At 46.6% G+C, this 22,572-nt stretch overlaps 1 pseudogene; it reads left to right on the top strand.

Annotated features, from left to right (window-relative positions):
• Nucleotides 1-672: 672 nt before the first annotated feature.
• LOC109779136 (probable auxin efflux carrier component 9) lies at nt 673-19,878 on the top strand (annotated as a pseudogene).
• The last annotated feature ends 2,694 nt before the right edge of the window (nt 19,879-22,572 follow it).

Below are 22,572 nucleotides of genomic sequence, written 5' to 3'. Positions count from 1 at the left end.
CTCCCGGGAGCGGCGGAGCGCAAGCCGGATGGTCATCTCCTCCTCAGGGCCGCGTGGGATGAGCTTGGGGTCGACTGATCTGGAGATGAAAGACTCGGATCCGCTACCCGCCATGCCGGAGACGGCCGGAGATCGCCGGATATGACCTTCGATGGCGGAAGGGAGTGGAGTGAAGTGACTACGGTTTGGTCCGGCGAGTGAATGAGTGGTCGGGTGGGCCAATGTGGGCCGGGTCCGACGTGGCGGACGCGCCCGGGCGCCCCATTTGAGACGCACGTCTAGGTCAATTTTTTGTGACCTGTCACCGACTTGACCGTCCGTCCGAGCGTATACGAGCGTATACCGTATATAGCGGGTTTGGGGCGTCCGGCCGCCGTAGATGCGTATAGCGTATAGAGCGGGTTTGGTTCGTCCGGCGGCCGTAGATGCTCTAAGGTAACGTCGTGGAGCCAGCATCCGCGTCAAGCCTCGACCTGCCACGGCCGGCGGCACACGCTGCCCTGCCAGGCGCAGACATGATGACTGTATATATAGTTACACGAGCCTTCAAGCCCAAAACTCTCACGCCAAAACGCACAAAAGAGCAAGCTACGTATCAACAGAGCCTTCAAGTTGCACAGTGTCATCGATCGATCTCACCGTATCAAGCTAGCATAGGGCAGCGGAGCGATCATGATCACGGGCTCGGCGGTGTACCAAGTGGTGGAGGCGATGGCGCCGCTGTACACGGCGGCGGCGCTGGGCTACGCGTCGGTGCGGTGGCTCAAGGCCTTCTCCGAGGAGCAGTGCGCGGGGATCAACCGCTTCGTCGCCACCTACGCCATGCCGGCGCTCATCTTCGACATGGTCTCCACCAACGACCCCTACGCCATGAACGGCCGCCTCGTGGCCGCCGACACGCTGCAGAAAGGGGTCATGCTGCTCGGCCTCGTGGCGTGGGCGGTGCGGTCATCCCTCCGCCGCCGTGAGACATCCGCCGGCAATGTTGCGGCCTCGCCGCTGCAGTGGGTGGTGACCGCCTTCTCCATGGCGCAGCTGCCCAGCACCATCATCATGGGCGTGCCGATCCTCGGCGCCCTGTACGGGCCCACGTCCAAGGACTTCATGAAACAGATCGTCGTGATGCAACTCTGTGTCTGGTACAACGTCATCATCTTCATGTACGAGTACATGGCGGCGAAGGATGGCAGCATCAAGGTCGGCCCCGCCCCAGCGTCGCCGGAGAATGTTGGGAGCACGGAGGTCGCGGCCGCACAACCAGGCATGGCCGTGGCCAGCCAAACAACGTCGACGGCGGTAGTGGGAGAGGTGAGTCCGACTCATGCTGCAGATGCCGAGGTCGCGGAGGCAGAGGATGTCGCGTTGCCGGCACCTCCATCGATGAGCCATGTCGCTTTTGTGACAGGGAAAAAGATTCTCAAGATCCCAAACACACATGCTGCCTTCCTTGGCCTCTTTTGGGCTCTAATCGCATTCAAGCAAGTCCCTTCCTTTCAGAGTTCATTCATACTCCACTTGGCAGTAGTTTAGCGCGGTGCGTCAGCGGGGAATGGTTTTCATCATCTTCAAAAGTGCTCTGAAGATAGATTGATCATGATACTAAGAAATTTAATTAGGGGATACAAGCATAGCAATGAGCAGCAAAGTTTATTTGGTATTTTCAAAGATGCATCTACCTAGTATTTAATCTACTACTCCCTCCGCCCCATAATGTAAGACTTTTTTAATGCTAGTGTAGTGTAAAAAAAGTCGTATATTATGAGACGAAGGGAGTATCTTAGAAGCTGGATTAATTAGGCTATTAGCTCGTGCTCAGTTAAGAATGTACTAGCAGTGAGGGTAGTACATATCGTTGTACCTTTGAAACTGAGCCCTAGATGACGCACAAAACACTTGGACAAACTGACACAGCCGCCCCGGTGGAAAGAACCTGCTGTAGAAGTGTATGCTCTAGCCAATGCAACCAAAAAACCGATCTGATAGAAGAGACTAGATAATACATTTATACGTCAACAATCTCCTTCACGTGCGGCTCCCTTAGGCCTAAACGTGGATCCAAAGTGGGTTGTAATTTAATTGTCCAGAAGACCAATCTATGAAAGAGACTAGGCAATATATTTATACATCTACACCTGGGTCCACCTCGTGTTATGAATATTTTCTTAGCGCCTGGCAGCTAGCAAACGAGAGCAACGCTCGGCGGCTAGATACCGTAGCACCAACTGAACTAGGGGTGGCAAGAACCCTAGCAAATGAGCAGATCGACTGAAGATCAGATTAAAGCAGATTCACATAACGCATATCCAATTCAACGCTCATGCGTGTCAAAACAACATGGCTTCGCTACGACATGACGCATGTGGTAAGCAATCCAAACTATTTAAAAAAAACAACAACGTGGCTTCGCTGAAGCCTGGCCTCCTGATGCCCTAGTTTGGGCTGGCCCACGGTTGCTCTGCTGTTTCTTCTATTTTCTGTTTCTGTTTTTTTCTATTTTTCTTTTTTTCCTTTCTTCATTTTTATTTTTTGTTTTCTTTCTCTTTTCGTGTATAAAAAAGTTCATTGCGTGTTTATATACAAAACTGTTCATCATATATTTAAGGAAATGTTCACCCTATATTAAGAAAATATTCAACATATTTTTAGAAGGCTCATTGTGTATTTTAAAATTGTTTAGCGTATATCACAAAAATGTTCAATGTTTATTTAAATATTGTTCAGTGTATATTACCAATATTTTTAATATGTATTTAAATATTTGCTCAACGTATAAGGCAAAACTGTTTGGTGTGTATTTTAAAATTGTACATCATTTAGAATTTCTAAAGTTTTGTTCATATGTTCAATAATTGTTCATGTTTAAAAAGTTTGTTCAAATTTCAAAATTTGTTCACAATTTTCAAAGATTATTCATTTTTTAAGGAAATTTGTTCACATTTTTTCCAATAAATGTTGGAAAAAAATTTGAAAAATAAAGGATTTATCAGTGTACATAGTACTTTAACTATACCGTCACATTTCAGCCACAATCGTTCGCTTACTCCAGTGGCTGGCAATTCACACAAGGACTATAGTATACTTGTACGATGCCTCCGAGATGGTCATGGTGGACACATAATCTACTGTTTGGGATTTGGTTAGGGCATTTCATAAACGGCTCCTTAAGTGCCCGTTTCTTCGATACCTGCAAACGGCCGCACATCCCTCCCTCCCTGCTGGGCCGGTCCATTTCGCTGGGTTTTCTTTCTTTCTAAAACCATGCAAAAAAAAGTCACGTGCGAGACGATTCGAACGTCTGACCACCTCTTTCTATCCAAAATGCACTAGCCACTCACGACAACCCACTTGTTATGACTGCTTCTATCCTTTTTCCTCTTTTCTTTTGTCTTTTCTTTAATCTTTTTTCCTTTTCTTTCACTTTTTCTCAAAATGCATGGACCATTTCAAATTCAATGAACTCTTTTTTCCAAAATCAATGAACTTTTTTCTAATTCAATGAACGTGTTTCAAAACCAATGATTTTTTTTTGTATTTGTGAACTTTTTTTGAAAACTCCTGAAATTTTTTGAATTCACAATTCGATTTTTCAGCATCAAAATTGTGAATTTATTTTTCAAAATTGGTGATTTTTTAAAAAAATTGATGATTTTTTTATTTCTGAACTTTTCTGCAAAATTGATTAAAATTTTCAAATTCATGATCTTTTATTAAAATTTGATGATTTATTTTTTCAAATTCTTGAACTTTTTCAAAATTCAATGAAACTTTTTTCAAAACTGCTGTACTTTTTTGCTTTTCAAAATTGAGAACTTCTTTTCCATGCTGGTGAACTTTTTTTATTGCAAATGTATGATTATTTTTTCAAATGTTTGACATGGGTACAGAATATATGTTAATGTTGTTCTAAAAGAAGTATTAAATATCACTGTTTTTCTAGTGGTTATGGCGTTGAGTCTTTGGCCGACGATGTTGGCATGCGGGCTCAAATCCCACGTGTCCCATATTGATGCTGAAAATATTTTTTCTTCGTGTATGTTTTTAAGGAGGTTGTGGGGCCGGCCCACTAGGTGCCGCCAGCCAGCGCCAGGAGCGCAAAACGGCTCTGAAGGCGCCGAATAGGAGGTCCCTTTAGTTAGTTTTTTTAGGGGACGGTCCCTTTAGTTAGTATACTGCTGCATCTATTAGTATTATTTTTGGGTTAGTTACTAACTAAGTAGCTATTATCAACGACCATTAGCCCATATTAACATAATAGTGCTAATATATGGTCTGCGGGAGATTGAGGGGGGTTGATCATTGGGAGGCCTCCTACCTAGCTCTTTCCAATTTCTTTACCATTGACCGCTGAACAATGACCATAGATTTTTCGAAAAAATTACATGGATTTGAATTCTTTTGAGAAAGACTCATGAATTTCAGAAAAATAATGCATTTCAAAAGGTTCAAATTTAAAACTATATGTATTCTTAAAAATTTCGCGAATTTGGGAAAAGTTCACTAAGATTTTCAAAGAAACACAAAATTTAAATAAATATCACAATTGTTTAAGAATAGTAAAAAATTCGAAAAAGTTAACAAATTAAAAACACAAATGATGGATTTGAAAAAGGTTCATCAATATTGTTTTTTTATGAAAATTTGGAAAGTTCACGTATTTCAAAAAGTGCATGGATTTGAATTCTTTTGAGAAAGATTCATTAATTTAAAAAAAATCATGAACTTCAAAAGGTTCAAATTTAAAACTCCATGTGTTCATAAAAAGTTTGTGAATTTGAAAAAAGTTCACTAATTTCTTTATAAAAAACATAAAAAAATCACAAGTTTTTAAAAGTAACCATAAATTTATAAAAATAATCACAAATTCATAAGAGTTTACAAATTCAAAAACAAATCACGGATTTTAAAATTTTCATTGAAGAAAAAATCATGAATTGCACAAAAAGTTCATGGATTTAAAAAACATCGATTTTGATATAATTTCATAAATTTAAAACAGTTTATCAATTAAAAAAAGTTAACGAATTTGAATTTTTTTTTGATATTTACTAGATTGGGGATTTAAAAAAAGATATCTAATTGGAAACGAAAGTTCGCAAATTTCAAAATAGTCATGGATTTTGAAAAAGAAGTTCTTACAATTTGAAAAGAGTTCATGGATTTGCAAAAAAATCATGGATTCCCAAAAAACTCATGAATGTGAAAAAAAGTTAACAAATTTAATAAAAATGTCTCGATTTTAAGAAAATGTGAATTTTAAAGGGAAAAGAAAATCTCAAAAGAAAGAGAAAGAGAAAAGGAAAAAAAAAGCTGAAGAAACCGGCCAACAAAACAGAAAAAAATCAAACAGGGAAACCGCAGTGTTTTTTAGTGCTATATATGAAGAAGAAGAAAGAAGTAAAGTAAGCACAACAGCTAAGGTGCCCACTTGGTTACTGTGGTTTGTACTAAGGCGGAGAGAGTGTGCCCCGGTTGGCGAAACAGCCTATAAACAGCGCTTAAGGCGCGGAATACGATCGGGGGTTCATTGAGAGCCCCCCCCCCCCCCCCCCCCACTGCGTCTTCGCCCTTGATTTCAAGATGGAGACCGTGTGTGCTACAAGTGACAAAGAAGATAAGTTGGGGGAGGCAAAGAGGCCAACCGAGAGAGGGGAGGAGAAAGAAGATGCCTATTCTTTCTCACATTTGAGTATTTCACTAACAACTAAATCTTTCCTCCCCTTCAACCGATTCTTGTGTAGCCCCGAGTCTGAAGATGGTGGAGCTGTGGTGAGCACCAATGAGCCTTCGATAATGTGCGACTCGGAGTGAGCGACGACGCGACAGCGACGTTGCATGTGGAGGGGGCTCTGAGGACTGATTAGGCGAGTGAGGGGGTGGGCTCGCCATAGAAAATTCGGTACCTCAGGAGGTTTAGCTAGATGGCCATGCATGGGCAAGACAAGGTGCCGAGGCACGTGTGATAGCACCGCTGTCCGTTCATCATGGGAGGTTTGAGGAACACGATGAATAGACGTGTGAGGAAGAAGAAAGTCATCCAGCCGTTTAGGTCACATCCAACGGCTAAGAGAAATCGACTACAAGACAAAAACAACAGGTGTCGGATTGATAGGCGGCCACATTCATTTTTCTGCTTTTGATCGATTTTGTCCACCCTTACCAAGCCCGGTTCAGGCTTGCAAGACGCGAGTGGGCCAACCTGAAGGCCCACGAGTTGAATCACCGTCTTCCCGCCTTTGCCGTTGCCTGAACTTGATAGAGCTGGCTCTGCATTACGTTCAGTGAGGGTGCTGGCATAATACTATGCATGTCAGTATGCAAAAAAATATCATCAATTCACACTACTATACTGTGGTCGTTATTTGAGCCAAGTTATGTTTTGATAAAGGCGTGCCTGAGCCACAATTATTTTTTTGCAGGAATGGCGTTAACGTTGGGTTTGCTGATTGATCAACTCACTTTCAATCTAAGACTTAAGAACTATTTAAATGTTTTTGGATATTTAACCTTTCATTTCTCTCCTTTTCTATGATGTATTCACTTTTATAAAATATAGATAGATGTAAATATATACAATTTCTCCTCATCGGTTAATTGCCGCAATGCTGCCACGGCTACTTATTTTTGCAGGTGTAGAATCAAGATGCCGAAAATCATCGTTGACTCTGTGTTCACCATACAAACAACAACAGTTGGCCTAAGCATGTTTCCATCAGGTTCGTCCATCCCTTGCTTAGATATGGATTTCAATGATCCTTGTATTTACACTGGTAGAAAAAAGCCCTTTAGTCCCGGTTCGCAACAGCCTTTAGTCCCGGCTGTGCAACCGGGACTAAATATGCGCGACTAAAGACCCCCCCCTTTAGTCGCGCCTCTTACGGACCGCGACTAAAGGCTTTAGTCCCGGTTCTTGTGGCTGACCGGGACTAAAGGCCCGTCCACGTGGGCGCCCGTGGTCCGTCGGGGCGGAGGACCTTTAGTCCCGGTTCTCGTGGCCAACCGGGACTAAAGGGCTCCTCCGCAGGTTTAGGGTTTTAGCCCCCCTAAACCTGGTTTCTTTTTAGTTTGGAGTGTTTTATTTCTTTTATATTATATTTTGTGTTTTATTTTAATTTTGATAAAGTTTCAGTACACATATTTTACGCTACTATATACATGCATATGAAATTTCAAACAAGAAGAATTCAAGAGGAATATATAATATATATTCAATCTCGGGTGACCATATACAACTTCGAACAAGTTTCCATACACAATTAGGATGGATGACCATATACAACTTCGTACAAGTTTCAATCTCGGGTATGCATATAAATTTCTTCGTCCTCGGTATAGTGTTCTCCTTTAGGATTGATGACTTCCCTCATGAAAAATCCTGCTAATTCTTCTTGAATTGGTCGGAAGCGAGCTTCTGGACTAAGCCTCCTCCGCAAGTTATCCGTCGCGTTCCGCACGCTATCTGATGCCTTCCGCTCAGTGGTGTATCTCCGGATGTTCTCACAAACATAGTATCCACATAGATTGGTCCCCGGTGGCTGCTTATCCACATTAACTAACCTTCTGAAATCTAGCTCATGTTTGAATTCACCGACAATTTCTTCTGAGAACCGTCTCCAAACCCTACAGGGCAAAGAAAATTAAATGAATAAGGGAGTTATTAGTTACTTGATATTAGGAAATGAACGAAAGAGACCAATCGATATAGAGCTCAAATGATTGAAAATAATTACTTTTGCAGCATTTTTCTCATGTCGGCCCAACGCTTTGGATCCGAATCCATAGAGTCCATGATTAGAACTCTGGAGGTGTGAAGTTCAATATTTAGCAGAATCCAGTGGAACCCGCGGACACGTTACATGCACAGTCATGCATAACTCATCGATTAGACATACCATGCATGGAGTAAACAAAAGAGAATGGGCACAAGAGAGAAACACTCACCCAAAATGGTAAGGAAATAGAATATGACTTTTGAGTTGATGCTTTCTAAGAAACTTGTACAGGTCTTTCTCCACGTCTTCGGGGTGATGTTGTATCACATGTCCATTAACGATATGTGGGTCAATGAACCCAACATCATGGATGTTTCTTATTTTGCATTCCCAAATCTTCAATCTGCATAATAGCGTACGCAACAATATAGTTAGGACAATATATATATAGTGCAGGCAATGAAGAACGAGATGAGGTAGAAATAAATCACTTACAGAACGTAGCAACTCAGCATAGATTTGTCGAGGTCGCGCAGATTGAACAGCTGGAACAATTCACTCATATGAACTTCTACAGAGTACCGTTTGGTGTGATGCTCATCTGTAACATCCGCATAAACATATTCTTTGTCGGCCCATGTTATGAATTGCTTGTACCAACGTAGCAGATTTCGCATTTGTGGTGGTAGACTCTTTTCCCGCGCAGGCTCGACGAGAGGCCCATTCCGCACATATTGTAATGCTATCTCACATACTGGCGCATCCTCAAGGCCTAAGAAGGCACGAAGAGTCAAACCCATCTCGGACGCTTGTTTCATGGCACCCGCTACAGTCAATCCAAGTGCTGCCGCAGCTGCTATGATCTCGGGGTCCTCTTCCGGACCGGCTTTCACTATGAGCGGGGGGATCGATTGTTTCTTCTGCATCCCGAGCTGGTCAACTTGTTTCCCGCTTTTTTTACTTTCTTCTTTCTCCTCTTTCAATATTTTTGCTTGCCTACGAAGTTCATGTCCATAGTCGTCAGGCATATTCAGCTCGGCTTGGGACGGTGTCGTCAAAAAATCCTTAGCCCACTTCTTTTGCTTCTCAGTGAATACTTGCTTGGGCTCAGGCTCTTTTTTCGCCTTCATATCCGCCTTCCATTTCTCATAATCAGCAGACGCGGCCAATTTGGTTTCAGCTTCACTAAGTTCCCCAGGCCTTGGGAGGAGAGGCTTCAGTGATGGCTCCGGTACCCTTGTGGTCTTAGGTACATAAGGGTCCGGGTTAATAGTCCAGGAGCGGGTTTCCTTGCTGTCCGCCTGCTTCTGCTTCTTCGCCGGAGGTGGATTGGGGGGCGTCGTACCCGCCGGAGGAGGATTGGGGGGCGTGTACCCACCGGAGGTTGTGGATCGGGGGACGGCGTCGAATGGCGTGAAGGAGGTGTAGGTGAACCACCACGACCACCACCACCGCCACCACCACCACCACCACCATCGGAGGGGGGTGGACTTGCTAGCCTTGGCGCCTCGCCTGGAAACACTATGTACTTCTTTTTCCATAGAATGAACTGGTGCTTGACATCTCCAAGTCTTCTCTCCCCTTCGGGTGTAGGTTTGTCAATCTCCAGGTCCTCAAACCCTTGGACTATGTCTTCCACCGTGACACGAGCATAGCCATATGCAATGGGGTTGTTGTGGTGGAGTGCTCCAGGTGTACAGGGTAAAGCACTGCCGCTAGCTACCTTCGTGGAAACGTTCCCCATGGGATAATGCAGATCACATTCTTTCATCTCCTTTACATCATCCACGGGGTAGTGAGGCTCCGGTGCACGAATCTCGATCATCGGTGCACTAGCACCAGGCGGGGCATCCGTGGAAGCCACGCTGCTTCTCCACTGCTGGCTTCCGCGATCCGCTTCATGATCTTCATGCGGCCCTGCAGCCGATTTTTCTTTCACTAGTTCATGCACGGTCTGCTTCAACTCATGGAGTTCCGATGCAAACTTCGTCATAAGATCTGCATCCCGGTCCGTCTTTCTCTTACGGCTTCTGTAACAGTACGGGTCATTGTCCTGGGAAAACCCTACTTTCCACGGAACTTTGCCTTTGCCTCGTACACGTCCTCCGTGTTCATCATTCCCGAGGGCTATTGTCAGTGCGTCTTTCTCTCTGTTGAACTTGATCAAGCCCTCTTGAGCTTGGGTCATTGCGTCAATAAGGGCTTGGGTGGGAGCAAACTGTCTCTGCCGGTGAACACACACCCCTGTCTCCGGGTCTAGCGATCCCCCATGCCCGTACCACCAGCTTTTGGCCCTTGGGTCCCATCCCTCTGTACCTAGAGGGATTCCTCGCACCCTCAGGTCCTCCTCCATCTTCTGCCACCTAGGCTCCGAAAGGCGGTATCCTCCTGGCCCCATAATATGATGGAACTTTTTCTTACTCGCATTATCCTTATTTTTTTTCGATATTTCCTTGAAATGCTCCGATTGCTTTTGCCTCACAAATTCTGGCCAATCATCTTTCAGTTTCTCATGTTGTCCATTGAAATCCGGAGTCTTGCCCTTGTTGACATAGTCACGGGTTAAATTTTTCTTGAAGTTCCGGAATGCTTCGCCCATCTTCTGAAGAGCGAACTCTTTAACTAGCCTCTTCCTCTGACGTCCACCCGGAACCTCGTTACCGAATTCATTGACTTTGTTGTATTCCAGAGGTAGAATGAAATGTTCCATAAGCTTTCTCCAGCAATCCTTTTTCGTTCTCTTGTCGACAAAACTGAAACCAAGACGTGCCTTCTTTGGCTCCTTCCATTCCTGGACGGTGATCGGGACGTTGTCTCTAACAACGACTCCGCATTGGTTGATAAACTTTGAGGTGTGCTGTAGGGGCTTGCCGGTTTCACTGACAAACTCAATGGCATATGTTTCTCCTGTTTTCATCGCCTTGGATTTGCCACGCTTTGTCGTACTCGATCCGGAGGGCTAAAAAAAGAAAGAGAGTCGCGCGCTTTAATACATATGTATTCACATTTCAGTAAGTTTGTATCACGAGAGGCTCTCAATGTATATATATACCTCGCCGGAGGTGGTTGCTACTTGCAATTCGAGATCGTCGGTTGTTGACGGTTGACCTCCGTCGACAATGTCCGTTCCTTCACCTTCTTGATCATCGACAATCTCTGTTCCACCGTCAAGGTTCAGATAAGAAGAGACTACATCCTCTTGTTGCTCATATTCTGAGCCCGGCACATAAGGAATCTCGTTGTTGATGATGCCCATTAAATAACGTTCAGCCTCCGGATCCCTAAGCGGCTCGGTTCTATCGTCCGCCATATGTCACTCCTGCATGTAGTAAAAATTCTTTAAGTATAAAGGAATTAAAAAGTAAGATTAAGGGGACATAGAGGAGGAGGAATTAAAAAATAAGATTCTTTAAGTAAAAATTCTTTTTTTCTTCTTCTTCCTTTCTTCTTCCTCTTTCTTCTTTCTTTCTTCTTCTTCCTTTCTTCTTCTTCCTTTCTTCTTCTTCCTTTTTCCTTTCTTCTTCTTTCTTTCTTCTTCTTCCTTTCTTCTTTCTTTCTTCTTCTTCCTTCTTCTTTTTTCTTTCTTTCTTCTTCTTCCTTTCTTCTTCTTTTTTTCTTCTTCCTTTTTCTTTCTTCTTTCTTTTGGTTTTCATTTGGTTTTCATTTTTTTCTTCTTCCTTTTTCTTTCTTGTTTTTTCTTCTTCCTTTTTCTTTCTTCTTTCTTTCTTCTTTCTTTTTTTCTTCTTCCTTTTTCTTCTTTCTTTTTTTCTTCTTCCTTTGTTTTTCTTCTTCCTTTCTTTTTCTTCTTCCTTTTTCTTTCTTGTTTTTTCTTCTTCCTTTTCTTTCTTCTTTCTTTCTTCTTTCTTTTTTTCTTCTTCCTTTTTTTTCTTCTTTCTTTTTTTCTTCTTCCTTTGTTTTTCTTCTTCCTTTTTTTTCTTCCTCCTTTGTTTTTCTTCTTTCTTTTTTTCTTCTTCCTTTGTTTTTCTTCCTCCTTTTTTTTGTTTTCTTTTGTTTTTTTCTTCTTCCTTTGTTTTTCTTCTGTTTTTTTGTTTTCTTTTGTTTTTTTCTTCTGTTTGTTTTTCTTGTGTTTTCCTCTTTTTTTCTTCTTCCTTTGTTTTTCTTCTGTTGTTTTCTTCCTTTTTCTTTTTTTCTTCCTTTTTCCTTTTTTCTTCCTTTTTCTTGTTTTTCTTCTGTTTTTCTTTTGTTTTCTTCTTCCTTGTTCCTTTTTCTTTCTTCTTCTTCTTCCTTTTTCTTCTTCCTTCTTCTTCTTCTGCCGGCGCGCGGAGGACGGCAGGCAGGGCCAGCGGGCGGCGGGCGGCAGGGCGTCGGGCGGCGGGCGGCGGGCCGGCAAGGGCGCAGGGCACGGGCGGCGGGCAAGGGCAGGCACGGGCGGAGGCGGCGCTCACTGGGGACGGGGACGGCGGCGCGCAGGGCTTCGGCGTCGGCGTCGGGGCAGGGCTTCGGCGTCGATCGGCGTCGGGGCAGCGCTTCGGCGTCGAGAGAGAGGAGAATGGGAAGTGGCGAAACTGCTAAGTGCAGTATTTATAGACGCACCTTTAGTCGCGGTTGGGGAGGCGGACCGCGACTAAAGGTACCCTTTAGTCGCGGCTGGCCACACCAACCGCGACTAAAGGGTACCCTTTAGTCGCGGTCCGCCTCCCCAACCGGGACTAAAGGGTTTTGGCGCCGCTTTCGCTCCCGCGCAGAAAGACCCTTTAGTCGCGGTTGGGGACAACAACCGCGACTAAAGGGTACCCTTTAGTCGCGGTCCGCCTCCCCAACCGGGACTAAAGGGTCTGTGCTGGAACTGGCGCGGTGCGGTGGGATGTTTAGTCCCACCTCGCTAGCCAAGAGGCTTCGACAGTGGTTTATAAGCGCGGCTGCGCTCACCACTTCGAGCTCCTCTCAATTGCAGGCTTACGGGCCTATTCTGTCACTGTGTGCCTGTGGGCCTACTGGGCCTTCTGCGGCCTGAATCCTGGCCCATTAATGGGTTTCTAGTCGTATTCAGGCCGTGGTGGCCCAGTATGTGGCATATTTTTTTTTTTTGCGTGTTTTTTGTTTTATTTATTTTGTTTTGTTTTTCTTCCTTTTTTCCTTTTTCCTTTTTTCTTCTTTTTTTCTTCTGTTTTTTTCTTCTGTTTGTTTTTTTCTTCTGTTTTTTTCTTATGTTTTTCTTATGTTTGTTTTTTTCTTCTGTTTTTTTCTTCCTTTTTCCTTCTTTCTTTTTTGCTTTATTTATTTTGTTTTGTTTTTCTTCTGTTTTTTCTTCTGTTTTTTTTCTTCTGTTTGTTTTTTCTTCTGTTTGTTTTTTTCTTATGTTTTTCTTCTGTTTGTTTTTTTCTTCTGTTTTTTCTTATGTTTTTCTTCTGTTTGTTTTTTTCTTCTGTTTTTTCTTCCTTTTTTCCTTCTTTCTTCTTCTTCCTTTTTCCTTTTAAAATCAGAAAAATAAAACTAATTCATTTTAAAATCTTAAAAATACAATTATATATCAAAAAATCAGAAAAATAAAACTAATTCATTTTAAAATCCCTTGAAGGTTTGACAAAAGGTTTGATACATCATTCAGTTCATCGACCAAATACAAAGTTTGGTACAATAAATTATTACACATCAATTCTTCCCTTGTGTCCCTGCTTGCTTACGATTGTGCCGTATCCATGGAGCATCCTCATCATTTAACTTAGTGCTTGGGTCAGTGTTCACTTTGAAGGGCGGAATTTCACCAAACATATTATAATCTTCTGACATGTCTATCTTGTCCTCCACTCCCACGATGTTTCTTTTCCCTGAAAGAACAATGTGGCGCTTTGGATCATCGCATGATGTACTGATCGTTTTCTTATCTTTCCGTTTCCTCGGTTTGCTACTCATGTCCTTCAAATAAAAAACCTGAGCGACATCTTTGGCAAGGACGAATGGTTCGTCAAGGTAACCAAGATTGTTGAAATCCACCATTGTCATTCCGTATTGCTCGTCCACCTTTACCCCACCTCCTGTTAGCTTGAACCATTTGCACCGGAACAAAGGGACCTTAAAGGAGGGTCCATAGTCAAGTTCCCATATCTCCTCTATGTAACCATAATATGTGACCTTTTGCCCATTCTCGGTTGCTGCATCAAAGCGGACACCACTGTTTTGGTTGGTGCTCTTTTTATCTTGGGCGATGGTGTAAAATGTATTCCCATTTATCTCGTACCCTTGGAAAGTCGTTATAGTCGAAGATGGTTTCTTGGCCAACATGTACAGCTGATCTCCAACATCATTGTCATTCATTAAATGTTTTCGCAACCAACTGCCGAAAGTCTCCATGTGGGCCTTTCTAATCCAGGATTCAGGCTTCCCCGGGTTGTCCGAGCGTAAAATATTCTTGTGTTGCTCGAAGTACGGAGCCACCAAGCTGGAATTTTGCAGAACTGTGTGGTGTGCTTCAGTCATAGAATGACCGTCCATACATATCGTGGATTCCCTTCCGATCTTGCCTTTTCCACTTAGTCTCCCCTCGTGCCGCGATTGAGGAATACCAATCGGCTTAAGGTCAGGAACATAGTCAATACAGAACTCAATTACCTCCTCATTTCCATAGCCCTTGACGATGCTTCCTTCTGGCCTAGCACGGTTACGAACATATTTCTTTAATACTCCCATGAACCTCTCAAAGGGGAACATATTGTGTAGAAATACAGGACCGAGAATGGAAATCTCTTCGACTAGGTGGACCAGGAGGTGCGTCATAATATCGAAGAAGGATGGTGGGAACACCAACTCGAAACTGACAAGGCATTGGACCACATCGTTCTGTAACCGTGGTAGATCTTCTGGATTGATTACCTTCTGAGAGATTGCATTGAGGAATGCACATAGCTTCACAATGGCTACTCGAACATTTTCCGGTAGGAGCCCCCTCAAAGCAATCGGAAGCAATTGCGTCATAATCACGTGGCAGTCGTGAGACTTCAGGTTTTGGAACTTTTTCTCCGCCATGTTTATTATTCCCTTTATATTCGACGAGAAGCCAGACGGGACCTTCATACTGCTCAGGCATTCAAAAAAAATGACCTTCTCTTCTTTGGTAAGAGCGTAGCTGGCACGACCTTGAAACCATTCCGGATGCCGGTCATCTGGGTCTTTCAAAAGTTGCTGGTCCTGCCGTGCTTCCTTTGTATCATTTGTCTTCCCATACACGCCCAAGAAGCTTAGCAGGTTCACGCAAATATTCTTCGTAACATGCATCACGTCGATTGCAGAGCGGACATCTAGGACTTTCCAATATTCTAGCTCCCAAAATATAGATTTCTTCTTCCACATGGGTGCGTGCCCGTCAACTCCCCGCGGAACTGATTGTCCGCCAGGACCCTTTCCAAAGATGACTTTCAAATCCTTGACCATATCAAATATCTCAGCACCAGTACGTTCCGCAGGCTTCGGCCGGTGATCTGCCTTGCCGTTGAAATGCTTGCCTTTCTTTCTTACGTTATGATTTCGGGGAAGAAATCGACGATGACCCAGGTATACGTTCTTCTTACAATTAACCAAACGTACACTTTCAGTCTCATGTAAGTAGTGCGTACATGCATTGTATCCCTTATTTGTCTGTCCCGAAAGGTTACTGAGAGCAGGCCAATCGTTGATGGTTACAAAAAGCAACGCTCGTAGGTCAAATTCCTCTCCTTTGTGCTCATCCCAGACACGTACACCAGGTCTGGCCCACAACTGTAAAAGTTCTTCAACTAATGGCCTTAGGTACACATCGATGTCGTTGCCGGGTTGCTTAGGGCCTTGGATGAGAATTGGCATCATAATGAACTTCCGCTTCATGCACAACCAAGGAGGAAGGTTGTAGATGCATAGAGTCACGGGCCAGGTGCTATGGCTGGAGCTCTGCTCGCCAAAAGGATTAATGCCATCAGTATTTAGACCAAATCTTATGTTCCTTGCGTCAGCTGCAAAATCTTTGAACACTCTGTCGATCTTTCTCCATTGCGTTCCATCAGCGGTGTGTCTCAACTCCCCGTCGGACTTACGGTCCTCTTTGTGCCATCGCAACGACTTGGCATGCTTTTTGTTCATGAACAGACGTTTCAACCGTGGTATTATAGGAGCATACCACATCACCTTGGCGGGAACCCTCTTCCTGGGTTTCTCGCCCTCAACATCGTCACCAGGGTCATCGCCTCTGATCTTATAACGCAATGCAGTGCATACAGGGCATTCATTCAAATTCTCGTATTCACCGCGGTAGAGGATGCAGTCGTTAATGCATGCATGTATCTTCAGAACCTCTAAACCTAGAGGGCAGACAGCCTTCTTTGCTTCGTACGTACTGGAGGGCAACTCGTTATTCTTCGGGAACATATTCTTCAACATTTTCAGCAAATTTTCAAATGATGAGTCACCTACACCTTCCTGTGCCTTCCATTTTAGCAAATCCAGTGTGCAGCCCAGCTTTTTCAGACTATTATCGCATCCTGGATACAACGACTTTTTGTGATCCTCTAACATGCGATCCAAATTCTCCCTATCCTTGTCAGTTTCGCAGCGTCTCCGTGCATCAGCAATGGTCCGACCAAGATCATCAGCGGGCTCATCATGTGCCTCTTCTTCACCTTCACCTAACCCTTCCCCACCTTCAGCATCATCCTCCATGAAAGTATCACCGAAATGATCATGATAGTTGTCATCGATATCATCCCCTTCTTCATCTTCTTCCATTCTAACCCCTCTTTCTCCATGCTTGGTCCAACAATTATAGCTTCGCATGAAACCGTGCCGAAGCAGGTGCATGTGAACGTCTCTTGAGGAGGAGTAACCCTTCTGATTCTTACAGACAGCACATGGACAGATAATAAAACCTTGCTGCTTGTTCGCATTTGCCACTACGAGGAAATCTTTCAAACCCGTAGTGAACTCGCCGGAGAGTCGGGGACCGTACATCCATTGTCGATTCATCTGCATTATTATTATATAAAGTATATAATTAACCATCATGCATTTGTTAAACTAACTAGCTAGAAATAATACAAATTAAACAATGAACTACACACATGCATATTTTATCAATGACACATGAAAGGTTCAAGTTGCTAACCGCGATCGCGGAGGAAAAATAAATGAGAAAGCTCAAGTGTGGCTCGGACACTTCATATCATGTTTGTTTCAGGCTCTCGGGCATTTCATCAAACACCTTGTGTGCATAGGAGAAACCAAAAGCAAACCCACCACCCCCTTCTGAAAATTGTGAAGTGAGCTGAGTGAAGTGAAGTGAGCTGAGTCCTATATATAGGGATGGGCCTTTAGTCGCGGTTGGCCAGGCCAACCGGGACTAAAGCCCCTCCCGTCCGCCAGCTGGATGGGCCTTTAGTCCCGGTTGGCCTGGCCAACCGCGACTAAAGGCCTTCGGGGACCTTTAGTCCCGGTTGGCCAGGCCAACCGGGACTAAAGCCCCTCCCGTCCGCCAGCTATCGACCGAGCGCGCTGGGCCCAGATAGTTGGTCGCGGGTCTTCTCCCGAACCGCGACTAAAGACCCCTTTGGTCGCGGTTCGATTGTTTTGGGGACTAATGGGGGCGTATGGAAGCCTCTTTTTCTACCAGTGTTATCATCCTGGCCACCCTTTGTTAACAAAAATTCGTATTTCAGGGACATTTATGGCGCGACAGCCACGGTTTATTCCATGCGGCTATGTGATCGCTTCGGTTTCAATGATCCTCAAGTTTCTGATAGGCCCGATGGCGATGCTGCTCGCGTCGTTCACCATTGGCATGCAGGGTATCCTATTGCGCATTGTCGTTATACAGGTGAGGACATCACCCTGTCATGCTGTTTTTCTTCATCTATTTTCCTGGATAAATAGAGTTTATTAATATCTAGACAATAAGACAATTTTCTTTATGCAACGTGGAAGATATGACCTAGACATTTCACATCTTAGGATAATGCCTTCAGTAAGGATCATCATGTCAACACCGATGTGCTAGATAGAAAGCTAAACATACAATTTTCACATGAAGCAACACCATCAACCTCCTTAAAGTCATGTACCACCGTACCAACTTGCCGAGCCAATATTAACGAAAAGGACTAAGGCCATTACATTCCAATCATTGAGAGAACCAAAGTCTTCTTCCTCCTCCGTCGACATACCTCACAACTTTAAACAGAACTAACACAAAGAATGCTTATATACTTGCTTAGAGAATCTCTTGTCCAAATTTGGCCTTCCATTTATCTGTGGATACGTTCGGACTCTGGACAGCTTCGTGTGTGTTCGCTCCTCTTCCCCTTTTGTCCGAGTACACGATGGCACTACCCAAAATTGCCTTCCCCCTCCATTTCAGGTATTTCATATAACACTTTGTGCACACCAGCAGCCTAGCACGCAGAGGACACACCAGAGCGTGCATGTGCACACACATGCACCCACGTGCGGGAACGCGCGGCCACGCACGCACACATGCCGAGGAGAGCATGCACATGAGTAGGGCACACACACACGCCGAGGAGAGAATGCACACGACTGGGAAGGAGCCTCTTCCTGCAGCAGGCAAACACATGCAACAAAGCCCCTCCTCCAACAGCATGCCAACACGCAGCAAACACGTGACCGGGGCACACACATGCAACAAACACGTGATCGGAGCACGCAATGCTATGGACGCGGCCAACTCTCCCTCCAGCGTGACACCGTGGGGTAGTCGATGAGCCCACGGCCCATGCTCCCTCCCGCATGACATCATGGATGAGGTCGGCACTCCTCTTGCGCGACACGGGCGCCCTTTCACACGACACATGTACGCCACATCATCGTGTTGAGTTGCGCGAGTGGCCTCGTTCGGGAAGGGTGTGTGTCGTCCGGGAGAAGGAGCGAGTGTGGTGTGCTCTCGCCAGGGCCGCTCTCCTCCGCCTGCCTAGGTGGAAGCAGCTCAAGGCCCATAGACCGGTAGGCTTTGCGCGAGCTTCGATGGCAGTCCTGTGTGGAGTCAGACGCAATGGGGGAGAGGGCCGGAAAGAGAGAAACGAGAGAAAGGAAAGACGGAGGGAGAAGAGGAAAGGGTGACTACATGTGGGGCTTCAGTGGGCAATATAGAATTTGGGTTGTCGTGGCGGGCGGGCGTGTCCGAACGGCCCATATGGGCTGGGTTTGGAGGCTGCCGGACGGTCCAAACATTTATGGGTGGAGTTTCAGGGTCTCCGTTGAAGAGGCTTTTATTGTTCGGGCTGTCCACGCGAACATATGGGGAGGATTTGGGGACCTCGACCGAAGATGCTCTTATGCATACTATCTGGAAAGATGGAAAAAAATGCATCCTATTTGGACTACTCAGAGAGCGTCCGATCACCACTGCAATCTGTTGGAACCCACATTTTCGTCCGATCACCGTTGTAGTCTGTTGGAACCCATATTTCTTGAAACTTGTTAGTGTCTAAGTACACGATAGAAGGAGCGGATATGATAGCCAATCAAGACATTGGACAGTTATAACACGGATTGTATTGGACTAGAAAAGGGAATAGTTGTTGTACACACAAAATATTTATCCTTGTTTAATTTTTGTGCATGAAATATATAGCAAAATTCTGTTTTCTAACCAAGGTTTCTCACACGCGTGCACACAGGCGGCACTCCCTTTGACCGTGATTTCATTTGTGTATGCTAAAGAGTACAAGGTCCATGCAGATATCATGAGCACTGGGTTTGTTTCTTTACCCCGGATATCCTTTCCTCATTTATATGATTTTCATCTGAGCAACTGCATTTGGTTTTGTGCTTTCTAGGGTAATCCTCGGATATTTATCTCGTTTCCTGTCACCATTGTGTACTACATTCTATTGGAGCTGTGGTCGAGGTATCAATATCGATGTAACCAAAGCATGAAACTCCATGTGTTGTACATAGAAGGCATGACATACACCACATTTGAAGAGATCAAATGGATTAATTGCGTGACATGGTGGACCAGAAGGATGCAACAATAGATTATGATGTTGTCTGCATATGATTAGTCTACTATCACTAAATAAGGCGATTGTGATGTTTGTTAAATCTTTAGGGTGTACAAAAAGTAGTGTACTTACAAAGCCGAAATTATAACTGGCCATTGTGTACTGATTCTCTAGTGAGCATACGTATTTGTGCAAGGTTAGTGATTGAATTTATGGAGATGGTGTGACTCCCTCCGAAATCCCAATTAACAAATGTGTTCGTTATCGTAGTACCGAAAAAGGCTTTCGCCCCGCTTTATATATAAAGCACGATCCACAAGCAACACGATACAAACTCACGCCACCACCACACACGACACACACATCCAAGGCAAGATACAAAGATGCCGAGCACCGCCACACCACCCCAACGACTACCAAGCCACTACACATGCGCGAGGATGAACCGCTTGGAGCCAACGGAGACCTCCAAGCCTCCGAGGAGAGGTGAGACGGAAAACGACGGGACAAGGACTCCAAGATGGTGCCTCCTAGAAGGGAGCGACCACTGATAGCCGCCACCATCCGATCCCAAAGATCGAGTTTTCGCCCGGAGCAACTTGAAGGAGTAAGGGCACCGCGACGGAGCCTTCATGATGGATACGGTGTCCACGGACGCCGCCGCCGTCGGCCAATACAAGATTGGGCAAGTGATGTACCCCGACACGCCCACCCCTCCGACGCATCCTAGCACCGCCAACCACCAGCGACCACCCACCCGCATGACCATGGCCGCTCGCCCGCATCTGAGGCACAAGTTCTACCCACGAACGTCGTGCCTCCCGCCGCCAGGGCTGCCGCCCAGCATCCAGACACCCCCAAGACCATCCAAAGAGATCAACTTTGAGCCACAGGGACTCCCCCGACAGACGAACCGTAGCATACGCCCCGCCTTGAACGTCGTCGGAGCTGCGACGACCCGCACACGGACGGGGAAAGGGGGAGGTGGGGGAGCGGACGCATCCGGACCGGCACACCCTTGTGCCAGTGACGGGTGGCCCAAGCACGTCGGCGCCGCCCATCCCTCTAGCCAACCTCCCCACCGGACACACCCCTGTGCCGCCCCACCGCAGGGGCCGACGCAGACCCGCGCAAAGCCACCGACGCAGATCCGACCACCGGCAAGGAGGATCCCCACGGACCACCGCCAATCGCCAAGAATACTCACCGGGGAGCCCATCTGCACTGCCGCCATCGTCCAGCCGGCGGAACGCCTGGAGCCCAACAAACACGCCCACCTACCACCGCCGCTGCGCCTCCACCACCACCAGCCGCGGCCACGCCGACGCCGACCGACGCCGCTGGAACCCACCGCGCACCACCACCGCTGCTGCCCCTTCACATCGCCGCCCACAGCCCGCGAGTCCGCCGCTGGCTGCTGCCGCCGCGCCCCGAGCAAACGCTGCGCCGCCGCCCGACCCGGAGGCCCGCGCCCACCAGATCGAGCGGGGGAAGGAGAGCGCCCCGCCGCCGCCAGCACTGGTCGGGCTTTGCCCACCAGTACGTCGAGGCGGCGGCGAGGGGAGGGAGGAGCGAGGAGGGGGGCTGCTCGCGGCGGCGCTAGGGATTCCCCCCCCCCCCGGGCGCTCACGGGAGCGTCGCGGGAGGGGAGACGAGGGGAGGGCTAGTTTTCTTTTCACGTGGCTGAAGATGTGTTCGAGTATCTCGTTATCATAGTATAGCACCACCTAGGTCAGCACTCAGCAGTATCGATGCTTAGAGCATCTCCAGCCGCGCCCCCAACAGGCCCCCCAGGCGACTTTTTCGGTGCCGGCGCCAAAAAAACGGCCCAGTCGCGCCCCCAGGACGACGAAAAGCGCCGGTTCGGCCCTTTTTTCCGCCCGGCGCGCTGGGGGCGCTTGGGGGCTCCGGCGCAAGGGAAAAGCGCGGCTGGCCCACGCCGTTAGGTGAAAAGTCAAGATTTTCTTCCCCGACTCGCCTCCCACCCCCCGCGCTCTCGGCTGCCACTAGGTATATCCCGGCGCCGCCCCGCCGCCCTTCACCGGTAGATAGCCATTCCCCGCCGGAAAAATAGCAGAGGTTCGCCGCGGCAGCCCCTCCGACACCAGCTGGGCGTTTCCGGCCGCCGTTTCCGGCCGCGGAGGGGCAGTTTAGCGGCGGGTGGACGCCCACCGTGCGCAAGGTGTTCGGCGATTTGCCTGCCTCAGCGATGGACTCAGATGACGAGGAAGTGCTCGCCGCCCTGCTGGAGGAGGAAGCCGAGGCCGACGTCCAGGAAGAAGAGCATCTCATGGTGCTCGCCGCCCTCGCCCAGCTGCTGGCGAGCAATGAAAAGCCGCGGCGAGGTGGCTCGGTGCCGGGGCGGGTGAAAGCAAAGAACCGGCATCGTCTCGAAGGCTACTGCATGCTCTACTCCGACTACTTCGCCGATGCTCCACTTCACGGCGACAGAACATTTCGGCGTCGTTATCGGATGAGTAGAAAGCTTTTCCTCAGGATTGTGAATTCCATCCGGGAGTTCGACAACTACTTCAAATGCAAGATGGATTGCACTGGCAAACTTGGATTCACCTCCATCCAGAAATGCATGACAGCGATGAGGATGCTTGCATACGGAGCTCCCGGTGACTCACAGGACGACTATGGGCGCATGGCCGAGTCCACCAGCATAGAGTGTTTCTACAAGTTCTGTCGGGCAGTGGTGGCAGTGTTTGGACCGCAATACTTGAGAACACCCAATGCGGAAGACACTGCTCGGATCCTAGCACAGAATGCAACAAGAGGATTTCTTGGGATGCTTGGAAGCATCGACTGCATGCATTGGAAATGGAAGAATTGCCCATTTGCTTGGCAGGGGATGTACAAAGGCGCCAAAGGCGGTTGCAGTGTGGTACTTGAGGCGGTGGCCACACAGGACCTCT

The sequence above is a fragment of the Aegilops tauschii genome, chromosome 7 (assembly GCF_002575655.3).
Source record: "Aegilops tauschii subsp. strangulata cultivar AL8/78 chromosome 7, Aet v6.0, whole genome shotgun sequence".
Taxonomy (NCBI): Eukaryota; Viridiplantae; Streptophyta; class Magnoliopsida; order Poales; family Poaceae; genus Aegilops; species Aegilops tauschii.
The sequence above is the reverse complement of the archived record's forward strand: the minus strand, read 5'-3'. Positions and strand labels throughout refer to the sequence as shown.